We start from the raw sequence: 27982 nt of genomic DNA, 5'->3' as shown, positions 1-27982 counted from the left end.
TTAATTTCCTGTGTAAAATGCTCTGCTGTGATCAGGATTTGAACCTGTGCAGGGAGACCCCATTGGACTTCAAGTGCAACGCCTTAAACTCTCGAGCATCACAGTTTAGGTTTTGCTTTGTTTTTCGGAAATCTTCTGGGAACTGTAATTCAGGGGCAATGTCTCAAATATCGGAAAAAGCTTTTGATTAGTGAAGGAGAACCTATGAATGTCAATGAGTATAAGAAGTATTTTAGAGAAAGAGACATGTCTGATATAAGTTTTCTGAGAGGGAGGACAGAAATTGTTATTTTCCTGAGAAACTGCAGGATGATTCATTTTAGTTATTTTACAGTTTTAATGGGTTTATGAGACAGGAAAGGCTCAAAGTGAAACTAAAGGAATTCATGTATGTCGTGAAAGTTTTAATTTCCTGTATAAAATGCTTCGCTGTGAACAGGATTTTTAGCCTGTGCAGGGAGACCCCATTGGATTTCGAGTTCAATGCCTTAACCTCTCGGCCATCACAGCTTAGGCTTTATTTTGTTTCTCGGAAATCTTCTGGGAACTGTAATTCAGGGGCAATGTCTCAAATATTCGAAAAAGCTTTTAATTAGTGAAGGAGACTCTATGAATGTCAATGAGTATAAGAAGTATTTTAGAGAAAGAGACATGTCTGATATAAGTTTTCTGAGAGGGAGGACAGAAATTGTTATTTTCCTGAGAAACTGCAGCATGATTCATTTTAGTTATTTTACCGTTTTAATGGGTTTATGAGAAAGGAAAGGCTCAAAGTGAAACTTAAGGAAATAATGTTTAATTTCCTGTATAAAATGCTTCACTGTGAACAGGATTTGAACCTGTGCAGGGAGACCCCATTGGATTTCGAGTCCAACGCCTTAACCTCTCGGCCATCACAGCTTAGGTTTTGCTTTGTTTTTCGGAAATCTTCTGGGAACTGTAATTCAGGGGCAATGTCTCAAATATCGGAAAAAGCATTTGATTAGTGAAGGAGAACCTATGAATGTCAATGAGTATAAGAAGTATTTTAGAGAACGAGTCAGGTCTGATATAAGTTTTCTGAGAAGGAGGAAAGAAATTGTTATTTTCCTGAGAAGCCGCAGCATGATTCATTTTAGTTATTTTACAGTTTTAATAGGTTTATGAGACAAGAAAGGCTCAAAGTGAAACTAAAGGAATTCATGTATTTCGGGGAAAGTTTTAATTTCCTGTGTAAAATGCTTCGCTGTGAACAGGGGCAATGTCTCAAATATCGGAAAAAATTTTTGATTAGTGAAGGAGAACCTATGAATGTCAATGAGTATAAGAAGTATTTAATTTACTGTGTAAAATGCTTCGCTGTGAACAGGATTTGAACCTGTGCAGGGAGACCCCATTGGATTTCGAGGCCAAGGCCTTAACCTCTCGGCCACCACAGCTTAGGTTTCGCTTTATTCCTCGGAAATCTTCTGGTCTCAAATATTGAAAAAAGATTTTGATTAGTGAAGGAGACCCTATGAATGTCAATAAGTATAAGAAGTATTTTAGAGAAAGAGACATGTCTGATATAAGTTTTCTGAGAAATTGTGAAGGAGACCCTATGAATGTCAATGAGTATAAGAAGTATTTTAGAGAACGAGTCAGGTCTGATATAAGTATTCTGTGAAGGAGGAAACAAATTGTTCTTTTCCTGAGAAACCTCAGCATGATTCATTTTAGTTATTTTACCGTTTAAATAGGTTTATGAGACAGGAAAGGCTCAAAGTGAAACTAAAGGAATTCATGTATTTCGGGAAAATTTTAATTTCCTGTGTAAAATGCTCTGCTGTGAACAGGATTTGAACCTGTGCAGGGAGACCCCATTGGATTTCAAGTGCAACGCCTTAAACTCTCGAGCATCACAGCTTAGGTTTTGCTTTGTTTTTCGGAAATCTTCTGGGAACTGTAATTCAGGGGCAATGTCTCAAATATTCGAAAAAGCTTTTAATTAGTGAAGGAGACTCTATGAATGTCAATGAGTATAAGAAGTATTTTAGAGAACGTGTCAGGTATGATATAAGTTGTCTGAGAAAGATTACAGAAATTGTTATTTTCCTGAGAAACTGCAGCATGATTCATTTTAGTTATTTTACCGTTTTAATGGGTTTATTAGACAGGAAAGGCTCAAAGTGAAACTAAAGGAATTCATGTATTTCGGGAAAGTTTTAATTTACTGTGTAAAATGCTCTGCTGTGAACAGGATTTGAACCTGTGCAGGGAGACCCCATTGGATTTCAAGTGCAACGCCTTAAACTCTCGAGCATCACAGCTTAGGTTTTGCTTTGTTTTTCGGAAATCTTCTGGGAACTGTAATTCAGGGGCAATGTCTCAAATATCGGAAAAAGCTTTTGATTAGTGAAGGAGAACCTATGAATGTCAATGAGTATAAGAAGTATTTTAGAGAACGAGTCAGGTCTGATATAAGTTTTCTGAGAAGGAGGAAAGAAATTGTTCTTTTCCTGAGAAGCCGCAGCATGATTCATTTTAGTTATTTTACAGTTTTAATAGGTTTATGAGACAAGAAAGGCTCAAAGTGAAACTAAAGGATTTAATATATTAAGGGAATGTTTTAATTTCCTGTATAAAATGCTTCGCTGTGAACAGGATTTGAACCTGTGCAGGGATACCCCATTGGATTTCGAGTCTAACGCCTTAACCTCTCGGCCATCACAGCTTAAGTTTTGCTTTGTTTCTCGGAAATCTTCTGGGAACTGTAATTCAGGGAGCAATGTCTCAAATATTGGAAAAAGCTTTTGATTAGTGATGGAGACCCTATGAATGTCAATGAGTATAAGAAGTATTTTAGAGAAAGAGACATGTCTGATATAAGTTTTCTGAGAAATTGTGAAGGAGACCCTATGAATGTCAATGAGTATAAGAAGTATTTTAGAGAACGAGTCAGGTCTGATATAAGTATTCTGTGAAGGAGGAAACAAATTGTTCTTTTCCTGAGAAACCTCAGCATGATTCATTTTAGTTATTTTACCGTTTAAATAGGTTTATGAGACAGGAAAGGCTCAAAGTGAAACTAAAGGAATTCATGTATTTCGGGAAAATTTTAATTTCCTGTGTAAAATGCTCCGCTGTGAACAGGATTTGAACCTGTGCAGGGAGACCCCATTGGATTACGAGTGCAACGCCTTAAACTCTCGGCCATCACAGCTTAGGTTTTGCTTTGCTTCTCTGAAATCTTCTAGGAACTGTAATTCAGGGGGCAATGCCTCAAATATCGGAAAAAGCTTTTGATTAGTGAAGGAGAACCTATGAATGTCAATGAGTATAAGAAGTATTTTAGAGAACGAGTCAGGTCTGATATAAGTATTCTGTGAAGGAGGAAACAAAATGTTCTTTTCCTGAGAAACCTCAGCATGACTCATTTTAGTTATTTTACAGTTTTAATGGGTTTATGAGACAGGAAAGGCTCAAAGTGAAACTAAAGGAATTCATGTATTTCGGGAAAGTTTTAATTTACTGTGTAAAATGCTCTGCTGTGAACAGGATTTGAACCTGTGCAGGGAGACCCCATTGGATTTCAAGTGCAACGCCTTAAACTCTCGGCCATCACAGCTTAGGTTTTGCTTTGTTTTTCGGAAATCTTCTGGGAACTGTAATTCAGGGGCAATGTCTCAAATATCGGAAAAAGCTTTTGATTAGTGAAGGAGAACCTATGAATGTCAATGAGTATAAGAAGTATTTTAGAGAACGAGTCAGGTCTGATATAAGTTTTCTGAGAAGGAGGAAAGAAATTGTTATTTTCCTGAGAAGCCGCAGCATGATTCATTTTAGTTATTTTACAGTTTTAATAGGTTTATGAGACAAGAAAGGCTCAAAGTGAAACTAAAGGAATTAATATATTAAGGGAATGTTTTAATTTCCTGTATGAAATGCTTCGCTGTGAACAGGATTTGAACCTGTGCAGGGATACCCCATTGTATTTCGAGTCCAACGCCTTAACCTCTCAGCCATCACAGCTTAAGTTTTGCTTTGTTTCTCGGAAATCTTCTGGGAACTGTAATTCAGGGAGCAATGTCTCAAATATTGGAAAAAGCTTTTGATTAGTGAAGGAGACCCTATGAATGTCAATGAGTATAAGAAGTATTTTAGAGAACGAGTAAGGTCTGATATAAGTTTTCTGTGAAGGAGGAAACAAATTGTTCTTTTCCTGAGAAACCTCAGCATGATTCATTTTAGTTATTTTACCGTTTTAATAGGTTTATGAGACAGGGAAGGCTCAAAGTGAAACTAAAGGAATTCATGTATTTCGGGAAAATTTTAATTTCCTGTGTAAAATACTCTGCTGTGAACAGGTTTTGAACCTGTGCAGGGAGACCCCATTGGATTTCAAGTGCAACGCCTTAAACTCTCGGCCATCACAGCTTAGGTTTTGCTTTGTTTTTCGGAAATCTTCTGGGAACTGTAATTCAGGGGCAATGTCTCAAATATCGGAAAAAGCTTTTGATTAGTGAAGGAGAACCTATGAATGTCAATGAGTATAAGAAGTATTTTAGAGAACGAGTCAGGTCTGATATAAGTTTTCTGAGAAGGAGGAAAGAAATTGTTCTCTTCCTGAGAAGCCGCAGCATGATTCATTTTAGTTATTTTACAGTTTTAATAGGTTTATGAGACAAGAAAGGCTCAAAGTGAAACTAAAGGAATTCATGTATTTTGGGGAAAGTTTTAATTTCCTGTGTAAAATGCTTCGCTGTGAACAGGGGCAATGTCTCAAATATCGGAAAAAGCTTTTGATTAGTGAAGGAGAAACTATGAATGTCAATGAGTATAAGAAGTATTTAATTTACTGTGTAAAATGCTTCGCTGTGAACAGGATTTGAACCTGTGCAGGGAGACCCCATTGGATTTCGAGTCCAACGCCTTAACCTCTCGGCCACCACAGCTTAGGTTTTGTTTTGTTTCTCGGAAATCTTCTGGGAACTGTAATTCAGGGGCAATGTCTCAAATATCGGAAAAAGCTTTTGATTAGTGAAGGAGAACCTATGAATGTCAATGAGTATAAGAAGTATTTTAGAGAACGAGTCAGGTCTGATATAATTTTTCTGAGAAGGAGGAAAGAAATTGTTATTTTCCTGAGAAGCCGCAGCATGATTCATTTTAGTTATTTTACAGTTTTAATAGGTTTATGAGACAAGAAAGGCTCAAAGTGAAACTAAAGGAATTAATATATTAAGGGAATGTTTTAATTTCCTGTATAAAATGCTTCGCTGTGAACAGGATTTGAACCTGTGCAGGGATACCCCATTGGATTTCGAGTCCAACACCTTAACCTCTCGGCCATCACAGCTTAAGTTTTGCTTTGTTTTTCGGAAATCTTCTGGGAACTGTAATTCAGGGGCAATGTCTCAAATATCGGAAAAAGCATTTGATTAGTGAAGGAGAACCTATGAATGTCAATGAGTATAAGAAGTATTTAATTTACTGTGTAAAATGCTTCGCTGTGAACAGGATTTGAACCTGTGCAGGGAGACCCCATTGGATTTCGAGTCCAACGCCTTAACCTCTCGGCCACCACAGCTTAGGTTTTGTTTTGTTTCTCGGAAATCTTCTGGGAACTGTAATTCAGGGGCAATGTCTCAAATATCGGAAAAAGCTTTTGATTAGTGAAGGAGAACCTATGAATGTCAATGAGTATAAGAAGTATTTTAGAGAACGAGTCAGGTCTGATATAAGTTTTCTGAGAAGGAGGAAAGAAATTGTTCTTTTCCTGAGAAGCCGCAGCATGATTCATTTTAGTTATTTTACAGTTTTAATAGGTTTATGAGACAGGAAAGGCTCAAAGTGAAACTAAAGGAATTCATGTATTTCGGGAAAATTTTAATTTCCTGTGTAAAATGCTCTGCTGTGAACAGGATTTGAACCTGTGCAGGGAGACCCCATTGGATTTCAAGTGCAACGCCTTAAACTCTCGAGCATCACAGCTTAGGTTTTGCTTTGTTTTTCGGAAATCTTCTGGGAACTGTAATTCAGGGGCAATGTCTCAAATATTCGAAAAAGCTTTTGATTAGTGAAGGAGACCCTATGAATGTCAATGAGTATAAGAAGTATTTTAGAGAACGAGTCAGGTCTGATATAAGTATTCTGTGAAGGAGGAAAGAAATTGTTCTTTTCCTGAGAAACCTCAGCATGATTCATTTTAGTTATTTTACAGTTTTAATAGGTTTATGAGACAAGAAAGGCTCAAAGTGAAACTAAAGGAATTCATGTATTTCGGGGAAAGTTTTAATTTCCTGTGTAAAATGCTTCGCTGTGAACAGGGACAATGTCTCAAATATCGGAAAAAGCTTTTGATTAGTGAAGGAGAACCTATGAATGTCAATGAGTATAAGAAGTATTTTAGAGAACGAGTCAGGTCTGATATAAGTATTCTGTGAAGGAGGAAACAAATTGTTCTTTTCCTGAGAAACCTCAGCATGATTCATTTTAGTTATTTTACCGTTTAAATAGGTTTATGAGACAGGAAAGGCTCAAAGTGAAACTAAAGGAATTCATGTATTTCGGGAAAATTTTAATTTCCTGTGTAAAATGCTCTGCTGTGAACAGGATTTGAACCTGTGCAGGGAGACCCCATTGGATTTCGAGTCCAACGCCTTAACCTCTCGGCCACCACAGCTTAGGTTTTGTTTTGTTTCTCGGAAATCTTCTGGGAACTGTAATTCAGGGGCAATGTCTCAAATATCGGAAAAAGCTTTTGATTAGTGAAGGAGAACCTATGAATGTCAATGAGTATAAGAAGTATTTTAGAGAACGAGTCAGGTCTGATATAAGTTTTCTGAGAAGGAGGAAAGAAATTGTTCTTTTCCTGAGAAGCCGCAGCATGATTCATTTTAGTTATTTTACAGTTTTAATAGGTTTATGAGACAGGAAAGGCTCAAAGTGAAACTAAAGGAATTCATGTATTTCGGGAAAATTTTAATTTCCTGTGTAAAATGCTCTGCTGTGAACAGGATTTGAACCTGTGCAGGGAGACCCCATTGGATTTCAAGTGCAACGCCTTAAACTCTCGAGCATCACAGCTTAGGTTTTGCTTTGTTTTTCGGAAATCTTCTGGGAACTGTAATTCAGGGGCAATGTCTCAAATATTCGAAAAAGCTTTTGATTAGTGAAGGAGACCCTATGAATGTCAATGAGTATAAGAAGTATTTTAGAGAACGAGTCAGGTCTGATATAAGTATTCTGTGAAGGAGGAAAGAAATTGTTCTTTTCCTGAGAAACCTCAGCATGATTCATTTTAGTTATTTTACAGTTTTAATAGGTTTATGAGACAAGAAAGGCTCAAAGTGAAACTAAAGGAATTCATGTATTTCGGGGAAAGTTTTAATTTCCTGTGTAAAATGCTTCGCTGTGAACAGGGACAATGTCTCAAATATCGGAAAAAGCTTTTGATTAGTGAAGGAGAACCTATGAATGTCAATGAGTATAAGAAGTATTTTAGAGAACGAGTCAGGTCTGATATAAGTATTCTGTGAAGGAGGAAACAAATTGTTCTTTTCCTGAGAAACCTCAGCATGATTCATTTTAGTTATTTTACCGTTTAAATAGGTTTATGAGACAGGAAAGGCTCAAAGTGAAACTAAAGGAATTCATGTATTTCGGGAAAATTTTAATTTCCTGTGTAAAATGCTCTGCTGTGAACAGGATTTGAACCTGTGCAGGGAGACCCCATTGGATTTCAAGTGCAACGCCTTAAACTCTCGAGCATCACAGCTTAGGTTTTGCTTTGTTTTTCGGAAATCTTCTGGGAACTGTAATTCAGGGGCAATGTCTCAAATATCGGAAAAAGCTTTTGATTAGTGAAGGAGAACCTATGAATGTCAATGAGTATAAGAAGTATTTTAGAGAACGAGTCAGGTCTGATATAAGTTTTCTGAGAAGGAGGAAAGAAATTGTTCTTTTCCTGAGAAGCCGCAGCATAGGTTTATGAGACAAGAAAGGCTCAAAGTGAAACTAAAGGAATTCATGTATTTTGGGGAAAGTTTTAATTTCCTGTGTAAAATGCTTCGCTGTGAACAGGGGCAATGTCTCAAATATCGGAAAAAGCTTTTGATTAGTGAAGGAGAACCTATGAATGTCAATGAGTATAAGAAGTATTTAATTTACTGTGTAAAATGCTTTGCTGTGAACAGGATTTGAACCTGTGCAGGGAGACCCCATTGGATTTCGAGTCCAACGCCTTAACCTCTCGGCCACCACAGCTTAGGCTTTGCTTTGTTTCTCGGAAATCTTCTGGTCTCAAATATTGAAAAAAGATTTTGATTAGTGAAGGAGACCCTATGAATGTCAATAAGTATAAGAAGTATTTTAGAGAACGAGTCAGGTCTGATATAAGTATTCTGCGAAGGAGGAAACAAATTGTTCTTTTCCTGAGAAACCTCAGCATGATTCATTTTAGTTATTTTACCGTTTAAATAGGTTTATGAGACAGGAAAGGCTCAAAGTGAAACTAAAGGAATTCATGTATTTCGGGAAAATTTTAATTTCCTGTGTAAAATGCTCTGCTGTGATCAGGATTTGAACCTGTGCAGGGAGACCCCATTGGATTTCAAGTGCAACGCCTTAAACTCTCGAGCATCACAGCTTAGGTTTTGCTTTGTTTTTCGGAAATCTTCTGGGAACTGTAATTCAGGGGCAATGTCTCAAATATCGGAAAAAGCTTTTGATTAGTGAAGGAGAACCTATGAATGTCAATGAGTATAAGAAGTATTTTAGAGAAAGAGACATGTCTGATATAAGTTTTCTGAGAGGGAGGACAGAAATTGTTATTTTCCTGAGAAACTGCAGCATGATTCATTTTAGTTATTTTACCGTTTTAATGGGTTTATGAGAAAGGAAAGGCTCAAAGTGAAACTTAAGGAAATAATGTTTAATTTCCTGTATAAAATGCTTCGCTGTGAACAGGATTTGAACCTGTGCAGGGAGACCCCATTGGATTTCGAGTCCAACGCCTTAACCTCTCGGCCATCACAGCTTAGGTTTTTCTTTGTTTCTCGGAAATCTTCTGGGAACTGTAATTCAGGGGCAATGTCTCAAATATTGAAAAAAGATTTTGATTAGTGAAGGAGACCCTATGAATGTCAATAAGTATAAGAAGTATTTGAGAGAAAGAGACATGTCTGATATAAGTTTTCTGAGAAATTGTGAAGGAGACCCTATGAATGTCAATGAGTATAAGAAGTATTTTAGAGAACGAGTCAGGTCTGATATAAGTTTTCTGTGAAGGAGGAAACAAATTGTTCTTTTCCTGAGAAACCTCAGCATGATTCATTTTAGTTATTTTACCGTTTTAATAGGTTTATGAGACAGGAAAGGCTCAAAGTGAAACTAAAGGAATTCATGTATTTCGGGAAAATTTTAATTTCCTGTGCAAAATGCTCCGCTGTGAACAGGATTTGAACCTGTGCAGGGAGACCCCATTGGATTTCGAGTGCAACGCCTTAAACTCTCGGCCATCACAGCTTAGGTTTTGCTTTGTTTCTCGGAAATCTTCTGGGAACTGTAATTCAGGGGCAATGTCTCAAATATCGGAAAAAGCTTTTGATTAGTGAAGGAGAACCTATGAATGTCAATGAGTATAAGAAGTATTTTAGAGAACGAGTCAGGTCTGATATAAGTTTTCTGAGAGGGAGGACAGAAATTGTTCTTTTCCTGAGAAACTGCAGCATGATTCATTTTAGTTATTTTACAGTTTTAATGGGTTTATGAGACAGGAAAGGCTCAAAGTGAAACTAAAGGAATTCATGTATTTCGGGAAAGTTTTAATTTCCTGTATAAAATGCTTCGCTGTGAACAGGATTTTTAGCCTGTGCAGGGAGACCCCATTGGATTTCGAGTCCAATGCCTTAACCAATCGGCCATCACAGCTTAGGCTTTATTTTGTCTCTCGGAAATCTTCTGTGAACTGTAATTAAGGAGCAATGTCTCAAATATTGGAAAAAGCTTGTGATTAGTGTAGGAGACCCTATGAATGTCAGTGAGTTTAAGAAGTATTTTAGAGAAAGAGACATGTCTGATATAAGTTTTCTGAGAGGGAGGGCAGAAATTGTTCTTTCCCTGAGAAACTGCCCCATTATTCATTTTAGGTATTTTACCATTTTAATGGGTTTATGAGACAGGAAAGGCTTAAAGTGAAACTAAAGGAATTCATGTATTTCGTGAAAGTATTTATTTCCTGTATAAAATGCTTCGCTGTGAACAGGATTTGAACCTGTGCAGGGAGACCCCATTGGATTTCGAGTCCAATGCCTTAACCAATCGGCCATCACAGCTTAGGCTTTATTTTGTCTCTCGGAAATCTTCTGGGAACTGTAATTCAGGGGCAATGTCTCAAATATTGAAAAAAGATTTTGATTAGTGAAGGAGACCCTATGAATGTCAATAAGTATAAGAAGTATTTTAGAGAAAGAGACATGTCTGATATAAGTTTTCTGAGAAATTGTTCTTTTCCTGAGAAACTGCAGGATGATTCATTTTAGTTATTTTACAGTTTTAATGGGTTTATGAGAAAGGAAAGGCTCAAAGTGAAACTAAAGGAATTAATATATTAAGGGAATGTTTTAATTTCCTGTATAAAATGATTCGCTGTGAACAGGATTTGAACCTGTGCAGGGAGACCCCTTTGGATTTCGAGTCCAACGCCTTAACCTCTCGGCCATCACAGCTTAAGTTTTGTTTTGTTTCTCGGAAATCTTCTGGGAACTGTAATTCAGGGGCAATGTCTCAAATATTGGAAAAAGCTTTTGATTAGTGAAGGAGACCCTATGAATGTCAATGAGTATAAGAAGTATTTTAGAGAACGAGTCAGGTCTGATATAAGTATTCTGTGAAGGAGGAAACAAATTGTTATTTTCCTGAGAAACCTCAGCATGATTCATTTTAGTTATTTTACCGTTTAAATAGGTTTATGAGACAGGAAAGGCTCAAAGTGAAACTAAAGGAATTCATGTATTTCGGGAAAATTTTAATTTCCTGTGTAAAATGCTCTGCTGTGAACAGGATTTGAACCTGTGCAGGGAGACCCCATTGGATTTCAAGTGCAACGCCTTAAACTCTCGGCCATCACAGCTTAGGTTTTGCTTTGTTTTTCGGAAATATTCTGGGAACTGTAATTCAGGTGCAATGTCTCAAATATCGGAAAAAGCTTTTGATTAGTGAAGGAGAACCTATGAATGTCAATGAGTATAAGAAGTATTTTAGAGAACGAGTCAGGTCTGATATAAGTTTTCTGAGAAGGAGGAAAGAAATTGTTCTTTTCCTGAGAAGCCGCAGCATGATTCATTTTAGTTATTTTACAGTTTTAATAGGTTTATGAGACAAGAAAGGCACAAAGTGAAACTAAAGGAATTAATATATTAAGGGAATGTTTTAATTTCCTGTATAAAATGCTTCGCTGTGAACAGGATTTGAACCTGTGCAGAGATACCCCATTGGATTTCGAGTCCAACGCCTTAACCTCTCGGCCATCACAGCTTAAATTTTGCTTTGTTTCTCGGAAATCTTCTGGGAACTGTAATTCAGGGAGCAATGTCTCAAATATTGGAAAAAGCTTTTGATTAGTGAAGGAGACCCTATGAATATCAATGAGTATAAGAAGTATTTTAGAGAACGAGTCAGGTCTGATATAAGTTTTCTGTGAAGGAGGAAACAAATTGTTCTTTTCCTGAGAAACCTCAGCATGAGTCATTTTAGTTATTTTACCGTTTTAATAGGTTTATGAGACAGGAAAGGCTCAAAGTGAAACTAAAGGATTTCATGTATTTCGGGAAAGTTTTAATTTCCTGTGTAAAATGCTTTGCTGTGAACAGGATTTGAACCTGTGCAGGGAAACCCCATTGGATTTCGAGTCTAACGCCTTAACCTCTCGGCCATCACAGCTTAGGTTTTGCTTTGTTTCTCGGAAATCTTCTCGGAACTGTAATTCAGGGGCAATGTCTCAAATATCGGAAAAAGCTTTTGATTAGTGAAGGAGAACCTATAAGAAGTATTTTAGTGAACGAGTCAGGTCTGATATAAGTTTTCTGAGAAGGAGGAAAGAAGTTGTTCTTTTCCTGAGAAACCGCAGCATGATTCATTTTAGTTATTTTACAGTTTTAATAGGTTTATGAGACAGGAAAGGCTCAAAGTGAAACTAAAGGAATTCATGTATTTCGGGAAAGTTTTAATTTCCTGTATAAAATGCTTCGCTGTGAACAGGATTTTTAGCCTGTGCAGGGAGACCCCATTGGATTTCGAGTCCAATGCCTTAACCAATCGGCCATCACAGCTTAGGCTTTATTTTGTCTCTCGGAAATCTTCTGTGAACTGTAATTCAGGAGCAATGTCTCAAATATTGGAAAAAGCTTGTGATTAGTGTAGGAGACCCTATGAATGTCAGTGAGTTTAAGAAGTATTTTAGAGAAAGAGACATGTCTGATATAAGTTTTCTGAGAGGGAGGGCAGAAATTGTTCTTTCCCTGAGAAACTGCCCCATTATTCATTTTAGGTATTTTACCATTTTAATGGGTTTATGAGACAGGAAAGGCTTAAAGTGAAACTAAAGGAATTCATGTATTTCGTGAAAGTATTTATTTCCTGTATAAAATGCTTCGCTGTGAACAGGATTTGAACCTGTGCAGGGAGACCCCATTGGATTTCGAGTCCAATGCCTTAACCAATCGGCCATCACAGCTTAGGCTTTATTTTGTCTCTCGGAAATCTTCTGGGAACTGTAATTCAGGGGCAATGTCTCAAATATCGGAAAAAGCTTTTGATTAGTGAAGGAGACCCTATGAATGTCAATGAGTATAAGAAGTATTTTAGAGAACGAGTCAGGTCTGATATAAGTTCTCTGAGAAGGAGGAAAGAAATTGTTCTTTTCCTGAGAAGCCGCAGCATGATTCATTTTAGTTATTTTACAGTTTTAATAGGTTTATGAGACAAGAAAGGCTCAAAGTGAAACTAAAGGAATTCATGTATTTCGGGGAAAGTTTTAATTTCCTGTGTAAAATGCTTCGCTGTGAACAGGATTTGAACCTATGCAGGGAGACCCCATTGGATTTCAAGCACAACGCCTTAACCTCTCGGCGTTTTTGACCGAAAAATAAAAAAGTCATCGCTCTCAGAATATGGTGACACAAAAAATAATTTATTTTATAAATAAGTGATTTTATTGCACAAACGCTGCAAAACATAAAAAAATTATATACATGTGGTATCGCCATAATCGTACCGACCCGCAGTATAAAATGTAATGGTAAATTATAGCCCAGGGTGAACGCCATAAAAAAAAAGAATAAAAAACATTGTCAGAATTGATGGTTTTTGGTCACTTTGCTTGCCAAAAAATGGAATAAAACGTGATCCAAAAAATTTCTGGTACCCCAAAATGATACCAATGAAAACTACAGATTGTCCCGCAAAGAATAAACCCTCACACAGCTCCGTTGGAGAAAAAATAAAACAGTTCTGGCTCTCAGAATATGGCGATGCAAAATGTAGAGAGTGTTCCAAAAGCGGATAAGATTGGGCGCCATTTATCAGTGCGACACCAGCCACATATCTGCGGATTATTATTTATTTACTGCATTATTATACCCTCTTATTATACCCTGATGTACCCCGCACAGATTATATATGCCCCCACATTATAAACTGAAACACCAGTAAAACCCCAAACAGAACAACTACCAACCTACATCTGTGCCCCAAAAGCCAAATGCCGCTCCCTCCCTTCTGAGCTCTGCAGCATGCTCAAACACCAGTTTACGTCCATACATATGGCATCGCCATAACCGGGAGAACCCGGTTAATATTTTATGAGGTATTTGTCTTCAGTGGCACAAACTGGGCATAACATGTAGTGCACTAAAATGGCATATGAGTGGAAAATTGTAATTTTCACTCTGCACCATCCGCAGCACATTAACCCCTTCGCGCACCACGACATAGCATGTTGTAGTGTGGGGGGTGATGTATGGAGCGTCTCACGGGAAAAATAAAGCATTTAAAATGGCAAAATCACTGTTTTCTGGTCACCTTGGCTCTACCTAAAAATGTAATAAAAAGTGCTCAAAAAGTTGTATGTACCAAAAAATGGTACCAATAAAAACGACCGCTCATCCCTTAATAAATAAGCCCTCATACCGCTCTATTGACTGAAAAATAAAAAAGTTGTGGCTCTTGGAACGCGCGGAGGAAAAAACTAAAAAGGAAAAGAAAAAAATGGATCAGTCCAGAAAGGGTTTATTACTTTCTAATGAAAAACCATGTATGACCACACGTGGGGTATTGCCGTACTCGGGAGAAATTGCTTTACAAATGTTGTTCAGCTTTTACCCCCTTTATCCTTTGTGAAATTGAAAAAATGCAACATTTTAGTGGAAGAAATGTTGATATTCATTTTCACGGCTTAATTCCAATAAATCCTGCAAAAGACTTGTGGGGTCTAAATGCCCACTATATTCCTAGATAGATTCTTTAAGTGGTGTTATTTCCACTTTTGGGGGGTTTCCACTGTTTTGGCCTCTCAGGGGGTTTGCAAATGCGACATGGCACCCAACAACCATTTCAGCTAAATTTGAGCTCCAAAAGCCAAATAGCGCTCCTTCCCTTCTAAGCCTTGCTGTGGGTCCAAACAGCAGTTTATTACCAAATATGGCATATTTCCGTAATCGGGAGAAATTGTTTTACAAATGTTGGGGTGCTTTTTCTCCTTTATTCCTTGTAAAAATTAAAAATCGCTACCTTTTTTCAGAAAAAAAAGTAGATTTTTACCTTTACAGAATAATTCCAATGAATTCAGCAAAACAACTGTGGGGTCAAAATGCTAACTTTACTCCTAGAAAAATTCCTTGATGAGTGTAGTTTCCAAAATGGGTTCCGTTTCCGGGGGTTTCCACTATTTTGTTCCCTCCAGTGCATTTCAAACACGACACGGTCTGATATAAGTATTCTGTGAAGGAGGAAACAAATTGTTATTTTCCTGAGAAACCTCAGCATGATTCATTTTAGTTATTTTACCGTTTTAATAGGTTTATGAGGAAAGGCTCAAAGTGAAACTAAAGGAATGCACGTATTTCGGGATAGTTGTAATTTCCTGTATAAAATGCGTAACTGTGAACAGGATTTGAACCTGTGCAGGGAGACCCCTTTGGATTTACAAGTCCAACGCCTTAACCTCTCGGCCCTCACAGCTTAAGCTTAACCCTTCTCTAGATTTTCCTTAATGTATTGAGACATAGTTTCTGTCTCAGGTACAGACAAAGGGTATACCCAGCCCCGAGGATGAGCAGACTTGGTTACCAGGTCAATGGCACAATGGTACAATCTTTTTGTGTCCCAGCATTTGAAATGCAATCCTGCCAGAGATAGGGAGAGGTGGGCAGAGCAGGAAGCAGTGGAAAAAAGAGGCATATAATGTATGACATCATATTCTACAGGGAGGGAGGCTTTTTATAAGAAGTCAGATACAAAATAATCTGATTTTATTTGGCACAGTTTTAAAGCTTAGACATATCCAGTAAGAAAGCAGTACGATAGTGGGGGAAGAAGTAGGTTTTTGTCAGCTGTACGATAGTGGAGGAAGAAGTACGTTTTTGTTAGCAGTACAGCAGTGGAGGAAGAAGTTGAATCATGGGGCTGGAGAAGAGGATTTGCAGATAAAACCCTTCTCAGGGTTTATAAAGCGCATTCAAATCAAGACACCTCTATTATTTGCTTCAGGAAATTGTAAAAAATGTTTCCAGTGTCCCAAGAACTGATTGGCATATGAGGGCACGCATGCATGTTGCCCCCATTGCCACTCCTCTTTTTTGTAAGAAGTATCGACCCTTGAAAAGGAATAGATTATGATGTAACACAAATTCCAATAGAAAAATCAGAAGTTCAATCAGATCAGGTTCCAGGTTAGTTCTGTTTAAATAGAATCGAGTTGCTTCAATTCCATTCTTATGTTCAATTATGGTGTAAAGTGACTCTATGTCACATGTCACAAAATAGTTGTCTTGTCCCATGAACACCCCCTCCAATCTATTGAGGACTTCCGTGGAGTCGTGAATATATGATGGAAGTTCAGCCACCAAAGGTCTTAAATAAATATCTAGAAATCTGCAAATAGTCTCACAATAACTCCCCATGTTAGAAACTATAGGTCTTCCTGGGGGATCTGCTGTGGTTTTGGGGAGTAAATGGAGGGTAGATATTACTGGTTTATCTTCAATCAGACCTTACAGTGTGGATTTAGGAATGATGATTAGTTCAAACACGCACAACAAAATCCTATCAAGCTGTCTTTTGTAGTTCATCAGGGGACAACTATCAAGTTTCTTATGGCATGATTTTTTATTAAGTTGCCGAAATGCTTCCTTCTCATACTTATCAATGGGCCATACCCCCACGTTCCTACCCTTGTCGGCTGGTTTGATACCCACCGTTTTTAGACTTTTTAATTCCTGCAAGGTTTCTCTTTGTACCGTGTGCATATTGTCATGGGTGCAATGTGGAGAAAACTTCCTAAACTAATTTGTAACAAGTTTAACAAAAGTATTCACTGCAGGACACATGGACAAGGGGGGAAATGAGGTGGAACGAACCCTAATATCAGGAGGGAACTTGGGTTCACTAATTGGTTCCTGTTCCTTAAGTAGATCTTCCAGGATTCTAAGATCTGTTGATCATCCCTATCTAGGAATAAACTGGTATCATTTCTGGGAAAAAGTTTTTTTTAAAAGCAACTTCCGTGCAAACAAAAAAACATCTTTAATTGCCTCAAAACAATCAAAATTAGATACTGGGGAGAAGATGAGACCCATACTAAGTACTTCGGTCTGAGCTTGAGATAGAATCACATTTGAAAGGTTAATTATCGGGGCGTGGTCTGGACCAGCATGAGAGCGGACGCATAAGATCTTGCTCCTCCACTGACTGAAGCTAAAATCGGCTAAACTAAACCTCTGCTGTAAAAGTGGACTGTTCATAATCATCGGGGATTCCTCAGGTCCTTGTGGAGCAAAGGGGCAGAGTGACTTTGAGCTGCCGGCGTGTCTCCTGCTTGTCGGACTTGCTTGGTATCGCTGCGGCCTAAGACATGTGGGGACCGGGGAGTAAAGTGGAGCCGGAGCCCAGCGTCCAGTGAGGCGGACGGTGCAGTGTTTCTCTGCTCGTCCTCTGGGGATACAGTGTGCTGCTGCTAGAAGAGACTGCCATCTCTCTGTTTTGCACGTCCTTACCTCGGGTCTCTGAAGATGAGGATCCTCCTGTAACCTACGCCGATTTTCTCAGTCATCCGTCATCTTCTCCACAGTGAGTACACCTCGTGGTCTATGTAGTACTGCAGCACTCCCAGCCAGACATTTTGATCTGATACTACTTGCTACCATCACTTGCCATTACAAAACTTTTGCTAAGTAACGTCATTATAGTGTGCTGCACTATACCTGAATCGTTCCATTTCTCTCCTGCTGGTGGAAGTGTTTTGGGAGTGATAGTTCCTTTTCTATTATACAAGTCGCATGTTTATATATATTTGACTGTTTCTCTGACTGCGGCACAAGTATTTCCTTCTCACCATGGGTGGTTCGACTAAAAAAAAATGGCAAGTCCAAACCTACGAAACTCACAGAGTTTTTTCAGAATTCCTCTTCTCAGTCCTCGGATGTTAATAGACGTATATCGCTTCCTCCATCCTCACCTACCCCCTAATCTAGAGCTGAATCTCTGGTTAGTGGGATGCATGATCCCCTGGAATCTCACCCTGTGTCAGAGGCGGTGATTAAAAAGCTTTTAAATTCACTGAGAGATTCTCTTCAAACGGATATTAGACAAGCCTTGGGGGATTGAGGTCTGATATTCAGTCCATTGCTACATGTACAGATCATATTGAAAGCAAGATGGCGGCTTTTGCTAAATCGCATAACTCCTTGATTGATGCTAATGCTACCTTAGAAGAAGAAGTGCAGAGACTTTCTAACAAAGTTCTGGATCTGGAAGATAGGTCCAGAAGTAATAATGTACGAATTCGTGGTATCCCAGAATCTATCACTCCGGATTTGCTATCTCCATATTTGAAAGATCTTATGTCCCTGGTCCTTCCTCAAATCTCTGATCTTGATCTAACTATTGACAAAATTCACCGGATTCCCAAGTCGCGGCATATTGCTGCTCATCTTTCTAGAGATACTATTGCACGTATCAATTTTTACCATGTCAAAGATTATTTTTTGAAAGCCCTAAAGAAATCTCCAGAAGTTCCGGATAAATTTCAAGATATATTGATTTATCCTGACCTCCCCGCGGCCACTATGTTATGTCGAAAGGAATACTTACCTATGACCAAACTTCTGAGAGAGAAATGCATCTTGTACAAGTGGGGATTTCCGGTCAAACTTATAATTTCAAGAAATGGATCTCAACATGTGTGTTTCTCTCCGGTGGAGGCAAGAGATCTTCTTCAATCTTGGGGTCTCCTTTCAACCACACCTAACAGTCCGCATCGCAAGCAAGACACCGGACCAGAAACGGTGACGCCTCTCTGGTCCGAAAAGGTTACCCGTTCTAAGCACAAAGTTGGAGATTGAGATTGTTCTACTTCTGCTTTCCATTTAGATGTCCAAGCTTCAGATAAGTGTGGGACTCTCTGCTTTGGTCAGATTTCGTGGCCCTATGTTAGAGGGTAGCAACGTTCCACTGACTTTTGCATCCTTTTCTTTTTCCCTGAAAGAGCGATATTGATTATACTGTTATATATCTCAATATAAGTTTTTTGTCTCTACTCATTTCATCAGTTTTATACTGTTGTGTGTTGATAAGATTGATTGCTTTCTGACTCATTTGTGATAATCTTAATGGGAATCAAGTTTCTTTCATTTAATGTTCATGGGCTGAATTCTCCATTTAAAAGATCGCTTCTCTGGAAAGAAGCAATTAAATCACGATGTGATGTTTTGTGTATCCAGGAATCTCATTTATGTACTAAACATACTTCTCTCCTTAAACATTCAAGAGTTCCTCACGTTTTTTCAGCTTCTATTGACAAAAATAAGGTGGGGGTATCCATAGCTATTAAAAATTCAGTTGCGTTTAAACATGTTAAAGATGTCATTGATCCAATGGGCAGATATGTGATCCTGGTTTGTGAACTTAATGCCATTACTTTTACTATTGTTTTGGTGTATGCTCATAATTCTAGACAGCATACCCCTTTATAAGAAAAGTTATTGTAAAGGCCAAAGCCATACAGCAGGGGGGGCTGGTCTTCTGTGGGGACTTTAATGTAGTTACTCATGCTCGGTTGGATAGATCTGTACCTACTGCTAGAGGGTCTCCTGATATTAGCGATATTTTACTAGTGGAATGCCTACATGATGTATGGAGATACCAGCATGCTTCAGAGAGCGATTACTCCTTTTTCTCTTCCCCTCGTCAGGTTTATTCTAGGATAGACATGTTTTTGGTGGATAGAGGTATGCATCTAAATTCAATATCTTCAGATATAGGGATTATTACCTGGTCTGACCATGCCCCTATTGAGCTAATAATATCTGATAACTATGATTTACCCCCTAGATCCCCTTGGAGACTTAGAACTCACTTTTTGAAGACCCCCAAGGTCCTAGCTTCCATTGAAAAGGGATTGTCTGAGTTTTTTTACATTAATGTTCCTTCTGCTTCTTCTCCTGAATTATTATGGTGTACCCATAAAGCCTATATCAGAGGTTTATTTATACAATTAGCATCTAGAGCCAAAAAGGAAATAATCCGGGAAATAGATGATCTTCTACATAAAATCCAACAGTACAAGGGTTTAATTAAACAAAGTCTTTTACCAGTCTATGAGGAAATACTAAAAACTTTAAGGAACAAATTGAAATCCTTGAATTTTTTTAAACAAATTTTAAACGTATGAAATGGAATTTTTACACTCAGGGCGATAGGCCTAGTAGATCATTGGCGAATAGAGTGAAAAATCAAACAGCTAAATCTAAAATTTCAAACCTCAAAACCGAAGAGGGTTTAGACACTTATGATCCCCAAAAAATAGTGGACGTTTTTGCTGATTATTATAGTGATCTGTATAATCTGAAAGATGATCCTACTCTTCCAACATGCAAGAGCGATCAGTAGCACGACCAAATTTGTTTCTCCAGAGGGGAACAAGGTAGATAATCCCAGCCAGGGATGGTGCAAGCAGCGTAAATGTCCCAGGTCCAACAGGACAACTTGTACACAGTAATAAGAAGAAAGACTGCAGCACTCAGATATCCAAAACAGTGTAGGTTTATTCACTAAGCATAAAAAACTGCAACGTTTCAACCCCTATTGGGTCTTTGTCAAGCATAGTGATAATACATTAGTGCACGCTTTATATACCACATGTTGTGTGACATCACTTCCTGAATGTATACAACATCAACAACAGTAAAATACTCTCATAAATACATCATCACATAGTTAAGAAAGCCCCCACATCATCAGAATAAAATACAGTGAAAATACATATATATATCGCCAATGCAGTACCTGTGTGTCAGTCTATTAGAACATATCTTGTCTCGTACGTGTCCATAGTTCTCATAGCGCATGACAGGAAGTACTAGTTTCTTCAATGTCCGGCGTCTGCCGTTACTATGGTTGCGCATCGCGGTCTCACTCTGGACCATGCATGCGCGTGCGCATTAGATTAGGTTACGCAATTGTAACCTAATCAACAGAGAACTATTTGTCATCATAACAAAAGGACGCTAACAAATTACATATGAATCCCAAAGGGAGTAATATTCTGCGTGTCTGATCAACAAAGCATAAATCGTACAATTTTATAAGTGCAAATCCCTACCATTGGGAAAAGCAATATTGTTTTCAATCACAATTGTATATGGTTAAAGGATAACGTATTAAAAATGAGGCCATCCAATGCCTATAATTTTATGATAAGACAGGCAGAAAATCTTAGTACGAGCAGCATTCCCAGAGACTGATCAGGTTTCTTCAATAGCTTTCTTCACCAATAATTCCAAAAGCGATTCAAAAGACAATTCCCCATAAGGTTTAAATAGCCTAAAAAAAGAAACAATATAACATTAAAAAATATCCAATAATATAGTAATCACATGGCTAATAGCCAGGCACTCTATCACAATCTCATTACTGATGACGGTGTGTCCAGAATCCTGCCCACAGATACACTCCTAACAGATACCCGTGGTCCTGAACTCCCTATTTAGCCCCTTAGGCTCAGGGGTATCCAGTTCGTACATCCATTTTAGTTCTAATTTTTTGAGGATCTTTTCCCTGTCTCCTCCTCCCCTCATGGGAGCAACCCCATCAATAATTCTAAACCGCAATTGCAAAATATTGTGTCCGAATTTAATAAAATGTTCTGGGATTGGTAAGTCAACCTTTTTACTCCTAATAGTATATTTGTGCTGGTTAATTCGTGTTCTGCACTCCTGCGTAGTTTCTCCCACATATAAAAATACACATGGACATTGTATGACATATATAATAAACTTGGAGAGACATGTGAAAGACTGTTTGGTCCCATAGATTTTCCCTGTCCTTGGATGTACCATGGTATTACCCCGCATCATACTGTTGCAATTCCAACATCCAAGGCAGGGAAAACATCCCTTTTTTTGAGACTTAGTTTTGGTTAAGGAAACAATGTCTGCACGCACCAAGCGGTCCCTCAGATTAGGGGGTCTACGAAAGGACATAATAGGAGGATCTTGGAATTCAATGTTCTCAGGAAAAGTATCACTGAGGATAGGCCAATAGTCCCTAAGAATTTTAGAGATTTTTCTACTAGTAGGGGAATATGTCGACACAAATGGAATTCTCTTAAGTATCTTCTTATTAGAGTTTTTCACCAACAGATCACTACGCTTGTGTTTTTTTACCTTATTAGTTGCCCTTTCTATGACAGATCTAGGGTAACCTCGTCTAAGGAATTTATTGCACATATTACTAAGTCTATCCTCTACAACATTGTCCTCTGAGACAATGCTTTTGACTCTAAGGAGTTGACTAAATGGAAGGGATTCCACTGTTCCCCGGGGATGACAACTACTATAATGCAACAAATTGTTGCAGTCAGTGGGTTTTACACATAGGTCCAGAACAAGGCAATTATTCTTCTTTGTAACAGTCGTATCCAGAAATTGTATATTATCCTGTGAATATATCAAAGTGAATTGAAGTTCAGGAAAATGGCTATTAATTTCTTCTTGAAATTTCAGTAGCTGTACTTCACTGTTATACCACACAAAGAAAATATCGTCTATGTACCTCATCCAGCCCCCTACATGTTGGAAGAAGCTGGATGGTACACAAACTTATCTTCAAAAAATGCCATGAAGATGTTGGCGTATGTTGGAGAGACATTGGACCCCATAGCCGTGCCTTTGCACTGAATATAGAAGGTGTCCTGAAAGAGAAAATAATTGCACTGCAATACAATCTCCAATAATGCCACTACAAATTATTTTTGTTCATTGTCAAGGGTCCAATGTCGCAACAATTCAATAACCGCCAACATCCCCTTCTCATGTCCTATACTGGTATATAAAGATACTACGTCGAAAGATACCAGAAAGCAATCATCAGAGACTTCAATATCCTTCAATTTATTAATGAATTGGGTTGTGTCCTGAACGTAAGACCTAGTATTCACTGCTCCTTTACGTAGCAACTGGTCAAGAAATGTAGCAAGCGGTGTGAATAATGATCCAATACCCGAGACAATAGGTCTACCGGGCGGTTTACACATGCTTTTGTGGAACTTAGGGAGTAAGTATAAAACGGGTGTCCTAGGATGTTCGACCCGTAAATACTCATATAGTTTGATGTCAATTAAATCCAAAGCATATGCATTATCCACAATAATTTAAATTTTTCTAATGATATCAAATTTTGGATCATAGTCAAGTTTTTTATACACCTGTACATCCCCCAGTTGTCTGACAGCTTCCTCGATGTAGTCGCTGGTGTCCATGACCACGACCGCACCCCCTTTATCAGCGGGTTTGATCGTAAGGTAATGTGCACCAGCAAGTGCATCAAGAGCATTAATCTCTACTTTAGTTAGATTAGCCTTTTTTAAAGGACTACCCATCAATTCTTTCAATTTATGTATTGTAATGATGGGGTAAGGAGACAGACAGGTGAGCCCTAATCTACCCGCCACTCAGTCCCTGCCTACTTGCAACGACCCGTCCTAGGCGACGGGGTACAACTGGGTGACGGTCCCTACGCTCAGTAAGTGCACGACAGACAAACAGACAAGGGTACACAGAAGCTAGGGAAATGGGGCAGCTGCCCACGGAGACACCGTGCGCAACGAGAGTAGTGAACGAGCCGAGTCAAACCAGGAGTGCACGAGGTACAAAGCGCTGAGCAGGAGAGTGGTCAGTAAGCCAAGGTCAATAACAATCAGAGGATCAGTAGTTCAAGCAGCAGCAGCAGAGCCAGGAAACAAGCAGAGCAGAATCACAGGCAAAGGAGGACCACAAAGGCAGGTATAAATAGACAGTGGGCGGGAGCTAGCTCCATCTGGCCAGGCTGTGATAGGCTCTCCCACTCCTAAGCCTGCCATCCTGAGTGGTGGAAGATGGAGTCAGTCTCACAGACATAGGAGCAGGTGCAGACTGATTACCCACGGGCGTCGACACAGAAGCTGTGTCTGGCAGATCCTTTACAGTACCCCCTTTTTATGAGGGGCCACCGGACCCTTTCTAGGTGGACCTGGCTTATTGGGGAAACGAAGGTGGAACCTCCTGAGCAATACCCCAGCGTGAACAACCCGGGCGGGTACCCAAGTCCTCTCCTCAGGCCAGTATCCTCTCCAATGGACCAGGTACTGGAGGGAGCCTTGGACCATCCTGCTGTCCACAATCTTGGCTACATCGAATTCTACCCCCTCGGGGGTGAGAACAGGGACCGGAGGTTTCCTCGAGGGAGCCAAGGACGGGGAGCAGTGTTTAAGGAGGGAGGCATGAAACACGTCGTGTACGCGAAAAGACGGGGGCAACTCCAGTCGGAAGGAGACGGGGTTAAAGACTTCAATGACCTTGTACGGCCCTATAAATCGGGGAGCAAACTTCTTGGATGGGACTTTAAGGCGCAAATTTTTTGAAGATAGCCACACCAGATCCCCGACCACAAACAAGGGGTTAGCAGAACGTCTTCTATCTGCCTGAGCCTTTTGTATGCTCTGGGATGCCTCTAGGTTCTTCTGAACCTGGGCCCAGACTTTGCACAGTTCCCGATAAACGACCTCTACCTCGGGATTGTTGGAACTACCAGGTGAAACGGAGGAGAAACGTGGATTAAACCCAAAATTACAGAAAAAGGGGGAGACCCCTGACGAGTTACTGACCCGGTTATTAAGGGAAAATTCGGCGAGGGGAATGAAGGAGACCCAATCATATTGACAGTCAGAGATAAAACACCTTAAATATTGTTCTAGAGACTGATTAGTCCTCTCAGTTTGGCCATTACTTTCAGGATGGAAGGCCGAGGAGAAGGACAGATCAATCTCCAACTTTTTACAGAAGGCTCTCCAAAACAATGAAAAAAATTGTACCATTCTGTCAGAAACAATATTGACAGGAATCCCATTGAGACGCAGGATGTGTTTGACAAACAAGGTAGCTAACGTCTTAGCATTGGGTAGTTTCTTGAGGGGCACAAAGTGGCACATCTTACTGAAGCGGTCTACTACAACCCACACCACTGACTTGCCTTGAGATGGAGGCAAATCGGTGATAAAATCCATGGAGATATGGGTCCAAGGTCTCTGGGGAATGGGCAAAGAACATAGTAAGCCCGCTGGTCGGGACCTGGGAGTCTTGGACCTAGCACAAACTTCACAAGCGGCGACGTAGACCTTAACGTCTTTAAGCAACCCAGGCCACCAGTAGTTTCTGGCAATGAGGTGCTTGGTACCCAGGATGCCTGGATAGCCAGATAGTGCAGAGTCATGATTTTCCTTAAGTACCCTTAGCCGGAATTGCAGGGGAACAAACAGCTTGTCCTCAGGAAGGTTCCCGGGAGCTGAACCTTGATCAGCCGCAATTTCGGAGACTAAATCAGAATCAATAGCGGAAATGATTATACCTGGAGGCAAAACACAAGCAGGATATTCCTCCGAAGGAGGGCTGGCCATGAAGCTACGCGACAGTGCATCAGCCTTAATATTTTTAGACCCAGCCCTATAGGTGACCAAAAAGTTGAATCTGGTAAAAAATAACGCCCATCGAGCTTGTCTAGGGTTTAGCCTCCGGGCAGATTCTAGGAAAACCAGATTCTTGTGGTCGGTAAGGACCGTAACCTGGTGCCTAGCCCAATCTTCAAATGCCCATTTAATGGCTAAGAGTTTGCGGTTGCCAATATCATAGTTACTCTCAGTGGGCGAAAACTTCCTGGAGAAGTAGGCACAGGGACGGAGATGGGTGAGGGACCTGGTACCCTGGGACAAGACAGCACCCACTCCCACCTCTGAGGCGTCAACCTCCACGATGAATCACTCCATTTGGTTGGACTGAACCAGCACTGGGGCCGAGATAAAGCACTTCTTAAGGACCTCAAAAGCCTGGACAGCCTCAGGAGGCCAGTGGAGGAGATCAGCACCTTTGCGAGTGAGATCCGTAAGAGGCTTAGCGATGACCGAGAAGTTAGCAATAAATCTCATGTAATAATTAGCGAACCCCAGGAAGCACTGTAACGCCTTCAGGGAGGCAGGTTGAACCCATTCCGCCACAGCCTGGACCTTGGCGGGGTCCATGCGGAATTCATGAGGAGTGAGGATTTGACCCAAAAATGGTATCTCCTGCACCCCAAACACACATTTTTTGGTCTTAGCAAACAGTTTGTTTTCCCGAAGGGCCTGGAGCACCTTCCTGACATGCTCAATGTGGGAGGACCAGTCCTTGGAAAACACAAGTATGTCATGAAGGTACACTACAAGACATACCCCCAGGTAGTCTCTTAAAATCTCATTTATGAAATTCTGGAAGACCGCGGGAGCATTACACAACCCAAAGGGCATGACGAGGTATTCGAAATGACCTTCGGGCATGTTAAACCCAGTCTTCCACTCATCCCCTTCTTTGATGCGGATAAGGTTATATGCCCCCCGTAGATAAAACTTAAAGAACCATTGGGCCCCCTGAACCTGATTGAAGAGATCAGGAATCAAAGGAAGGGGGTACTGGTTCCTTACAGTGACCTTATTCAAGTTCCAGTAGTCAATGCACGGCCTAAGACCACCATCCTTCTTCCCTACGAAGAAGAAGCCAGCACCTACCGGAAAAGTAGAGGGGCGAATGTAACCCTTGGCCAGGCATTCCTGGATATACTCTCTCATGGCTTCACGTTTGGGACAAGAGAGATTAAATATCCTACCCTTAGGGAGCTTAGCTCCTGGTACCAAATTGATTGCGCAATCGTATTCTCTATGAGGAGGTAACACTTCGGAGGCCTCTTTAGAGAAAACATCAGCAAAATCCTGAACAAACTCAGGTAGAGTGTTCACCTCCTCAGGGAGAGAAATAGAATTAACAGAAAAACATGACGTCATGCATTCATTACCCCATTTGGTAAGATCCCCAGTATTCCAGTTAAACGTGGGAAAATGCAACTGCAACCAGGGAAGGCCTTAAACCAAATCGGAGGATAATCCCTGAATTACCAGTACAGAGCACTGCTCCAAATGCATGGAGCCAACCCAACAAGGAGTTCAAAAACAGGGGTATGCTGTGTAAAATAACCATTAGCAAGAGTGGAGTTGATACCCACTACCGGGACAGGTTTAGGCAAATCAATCAATGGCATAGCTAGAGACATAGCAAATTCCACAGACATAATATTAGCAGAAGACCCTGAATCCACGAAGGCACTGCCGGTAGCAGACCTACCACCAAAAGAGACCTGAAAGGGAAGCAAGATTTTATTAGGTTTCATATTTACGGGAAATACCTGTGCGCCCAAGTGACCTCCCCGATGATCACTTAGGCGCGGAAGTTTTCCGGCTGCTTATTCTTACGCCTAGGACAGTTGTTCACTTGATGCTTGTCATCCCCACAGTAGAAGCAGAGACCATTCTTCCTGCAGAATTCTCTACGTTGATGGGGGGACACGGAGGCCCCGAGTTGCATAGGTACATCCCAGTCTTCCGTGGAAGAACAAAGCAACGGATCCTCGGGAGGCATCATGGGGGAGTCAGAGGAGAAGGCACAAAAACGTTCAAGTCGTCGTTCCCTGAGACGTCGGTCAAGTCGTACCGCTAAAGCCATAAGCTGATCTAGGGAGAGCATGGTGTGTTGTTGTTGTTTGGCATAGCAAGCAGGGTAGCCCGCTCTATGAACTATCAAGGCGTCACAAATAGGCTTCTACCTGGCTATACACATTGTGCCTCATGATGTACACACTATCCCTCCATGTTTCACTCACTTGCACCCCATTATCCATTTATTTCTATTGAGGCACTTCACTCATTATATTTCACTTATAGTATTACACTTGCACACACACTATTCATTTATTATTTCTTACTACACATCCCATGCACCACACACACCACTCCCCTTAAGACTAGAGGGAGTGGCTATTATTATTTAAAGCACCTGCTCACTCCTTTATCAGCGTTTCTGACCTGGCTGTGTCCATTTGTAAGTATGGCCTTTTTCGGTGTTTTTGTATATGTCCCCTTGTTTTTATCGGTTCTGATCTAGGGAGTCAGAAGAGGGACAGCTAACTAGCAGGTCTTTCAGGGCGTTTGACAGACCCAATCTAAACTGGCACCTTAAGGCAGGGTCATTCCGAGAAACTACACGCCACTTCCTAAAGTCAGAACAATACTCCTCAACAGGTCTCTTACCCTGACGTAAGGTCACCAGCTGACTCTCGGCAAAAGCAGTCTTGTCAGTCTCGTCATAAATGAGCCCGAGAGCAGAAAAGAAAAGATCAACGGAGGAAAGTTCAG

The 27982-nt window shown here is 40.0% G+C and overlaps 20 non-coding genes across 20 annotated transcripts; all 20 read right to left on the bottom strand.

Annotated features, from left to right (window-relative positions):
* Positions 1-818: 818 nt before the first annotated feature.
* Positions 819-900, bottom strand: TRNAS-CGA (transfer RNA serine (anticodon CGA)). The gene has a single exon. It is a non-coding gene; the product is annotated as a tRNA-Ser (tRNA).
* A 436-nt stretch (positions 901-1336) lies between these two features.
* On the bottom strand, positions 1337-1418 carry TRNAS-CGA (transfer RNA serine (anticodon CGA)). Its single transcript has one exon. It is a non-coding gene; the product is annotated as a tRNA-Ser (tRNA).
* A 1192-nt stretch (positions 1419-2610) lies between these two features.
* Positions 2611-2692, bottom strand: TRNAS-CGA (transfer RNA serine (anticodon CGA)). Its single transcript has one exon. It is a non-coding gene; the product is annotated as a tRNA-Ser (tRNA).
* A 407-nt stretch (positions 2693-3099) lies between these two features.
* Positions 3100-3181, bottom strand: TRNAT-CGU (transfer RNA threonine (anticodon CGU)). The gene has a single exon. It is a non-coding gene; the product is annotated as a tRNA-Thr (tRNA).
* A 727-nt stretch (positions 3182-3908) lies between these two features.
* On the bottom strand, positions 3909-3990 carry TRNAS-CGA (transfer RNA serine (anticodon CGA)). The gene has a single exon. It is a non-coding gene; the product is annotated as a tRNA-Ser (tRNA).
* An 841-nt stretch (positions 3991-4831) lies between these two features.
* Positions 4832-4913, bottom strand: TRNAS-CGA (transfer RNA serine (anticodon CGA)). The gene has a single exon. It is a non-coding gene; the product is annotated as a tRNA-Ser (tRNA).
* Positions 4914-5235: 322 nt separating this feature from the next.
* On the bottom strand, positions 5236-5317 carry TRNAS-CGA (transfer RNA serine (anticodon CGA)). Its single transcript has one exon. It is a non-coding gene; the product is annotated as a tRNA-Ser (tRNA).
* Positions 5318-5466: 149 nt separating this feature from the next.
* Positions 5467-5548, bottom strand: TRNAS-CGA (transfer RNA serine (anticodon CGA)). Its single transcript has one exon. It is a non-coding gene; the product is annotated as a tRNA-Ser (tRNA).
* A 1013-nt stretch (positions 5549-6561) lies between these two features.
* On the bottom strand, positions 6562-6643 carry TRNAS-CGA (transfer RNA serine (anticodon CGA)). The gene has a single exon. It is a non-coding gene; the product is annotated as a tRNA-Ser (tRNA).
* A 1501-nt stretch (positions 6644-8144) lies between these two features.
* On the bottom strand, positions 8145-8226 carry TRNAS-CGA (transfer RNA serine (anticodon CGA)). The gene has a single exon. It is a non-coding gene; the product is annotated as a tRNA-Ser (tRNA).
* A 690-nt stretch (positions 8227-8916) lies between these two features.
* On the bottom strand, positions 8917-8998 carry TRNAS-CGA (transfer RNA serine (anticodon CGA)). Its single transcript has one exon. It is a non-coding gene; the product is annotated as a tRNA-Ser (tRNA).
* Positions 8999-9404: 406 nt separating this feature from the next.
* Positions 9405-9486, bottom strand: TRNAS-CGA (transfer RNA serine (anticodon CGA)). The gene has a single exon. It is a non-coding gene; the product is annotated as a tRNA-Ser (tRNA).
* Positions 9487-9808: 322 nt separating this feature from the next.
* TRNAS-CGA (transfer RNA serine (anticodon CGA)) lies at positions 9809-9891 on the bottom strand. The gene has a single exon. It is a non-coding gene; the product is annotated as a tRNA-Ser (tRNA).
* Positions 9892-10213: 322 nt separating this feature from the next.
* On the bottom strand, positions 10214-10295 carry TRNAS-CGA (transfer RNA serine (anticodon CGA)). The gene has a single exon. It is a non-coding gene; the product is annotated as a tRNA-Ser (tRNA).
* Positions 10296-10606: 311 nt separating this feature from the next.
* Positions 10607-10688, bottom strand: TRNAS-CGA (transfer RNA serine (anticodon CGA)). Its single transcript has one exon. It is a non-coding gene; the product is annotated as a tRNA-Ser (tRNA).
* Positions 10689-11414: 726 nt separating this feature from the next.
* Positions 11415-11496, bottom strand: TRNAS-CGA (transfer RNA serine (anticodon CGA)). The gene has a single exon. It is a non-coding gene; the product is annotated as a tRNA-Ser (tRNA).
* A 323-nt stretch (positions 11497-11819) lies between these two features.
* On the bottom strand, positions 11820-11901 carry TRNAS-CGA (transfer RNA serine (anticodon CGA)). Its single transcript has one exon. It is a non-coding gene; the product is annotated as a tRNA-Ser (tRNA).
* Positions 11902-12207: 306 nt separating this feature from the next.
* TRNAS-CGA (transfer RNA serine (anticodon CGA)) lies at positions 12208-12290 on the bottom strand. Its single transcript has one exon. It is a non-coding gene; the product is annotated as a tRNA-Ser (tRNA).
* Positions 12291-12612: 322 nt separating this feature from the next.
* Positions 12613-12694, bottom strand: TRNAS-CGA (transfer RNA serine (anticodon CGA)). The gene has a single exon. It is a non-coding gene; the product is annotated as a tRNA-Ser (tRNA).
* A 2421-nt stretch (positions 12695-15115) lies between these two features.
* Positions 15116-15198, bottom strand: TRNAT-UGU (transfer RNA threonine (anticodon UGU)). Its single transcript has one exon. It is a non-coding gene; the product is annotated as a tRNA-Thr (tRNA).
* Positions 15199-27982: the final 12784 nt, after the last annotated feature.

Source organism: Rhinoderma darwinii (assembly GCF_050947455.1).
Source record: "Rhinoderma darwinii isolate aRhiDar2 chromosome 1 unlocalized genomic scaffold, aRhiDar2.hap1 SUPER_1_unloc_22, whole genome shotgun sequence".
Classification (NCBI taxonomy): Eukaryota; Metazoa; Chordata; class Amphibia; order Anura; family Rhinodermatidae; genus Rhinoderma; species Rhinoderma darwinii.
This window is presented reverse-complemented; position numbering and strand designations above follow the sequence as displayed.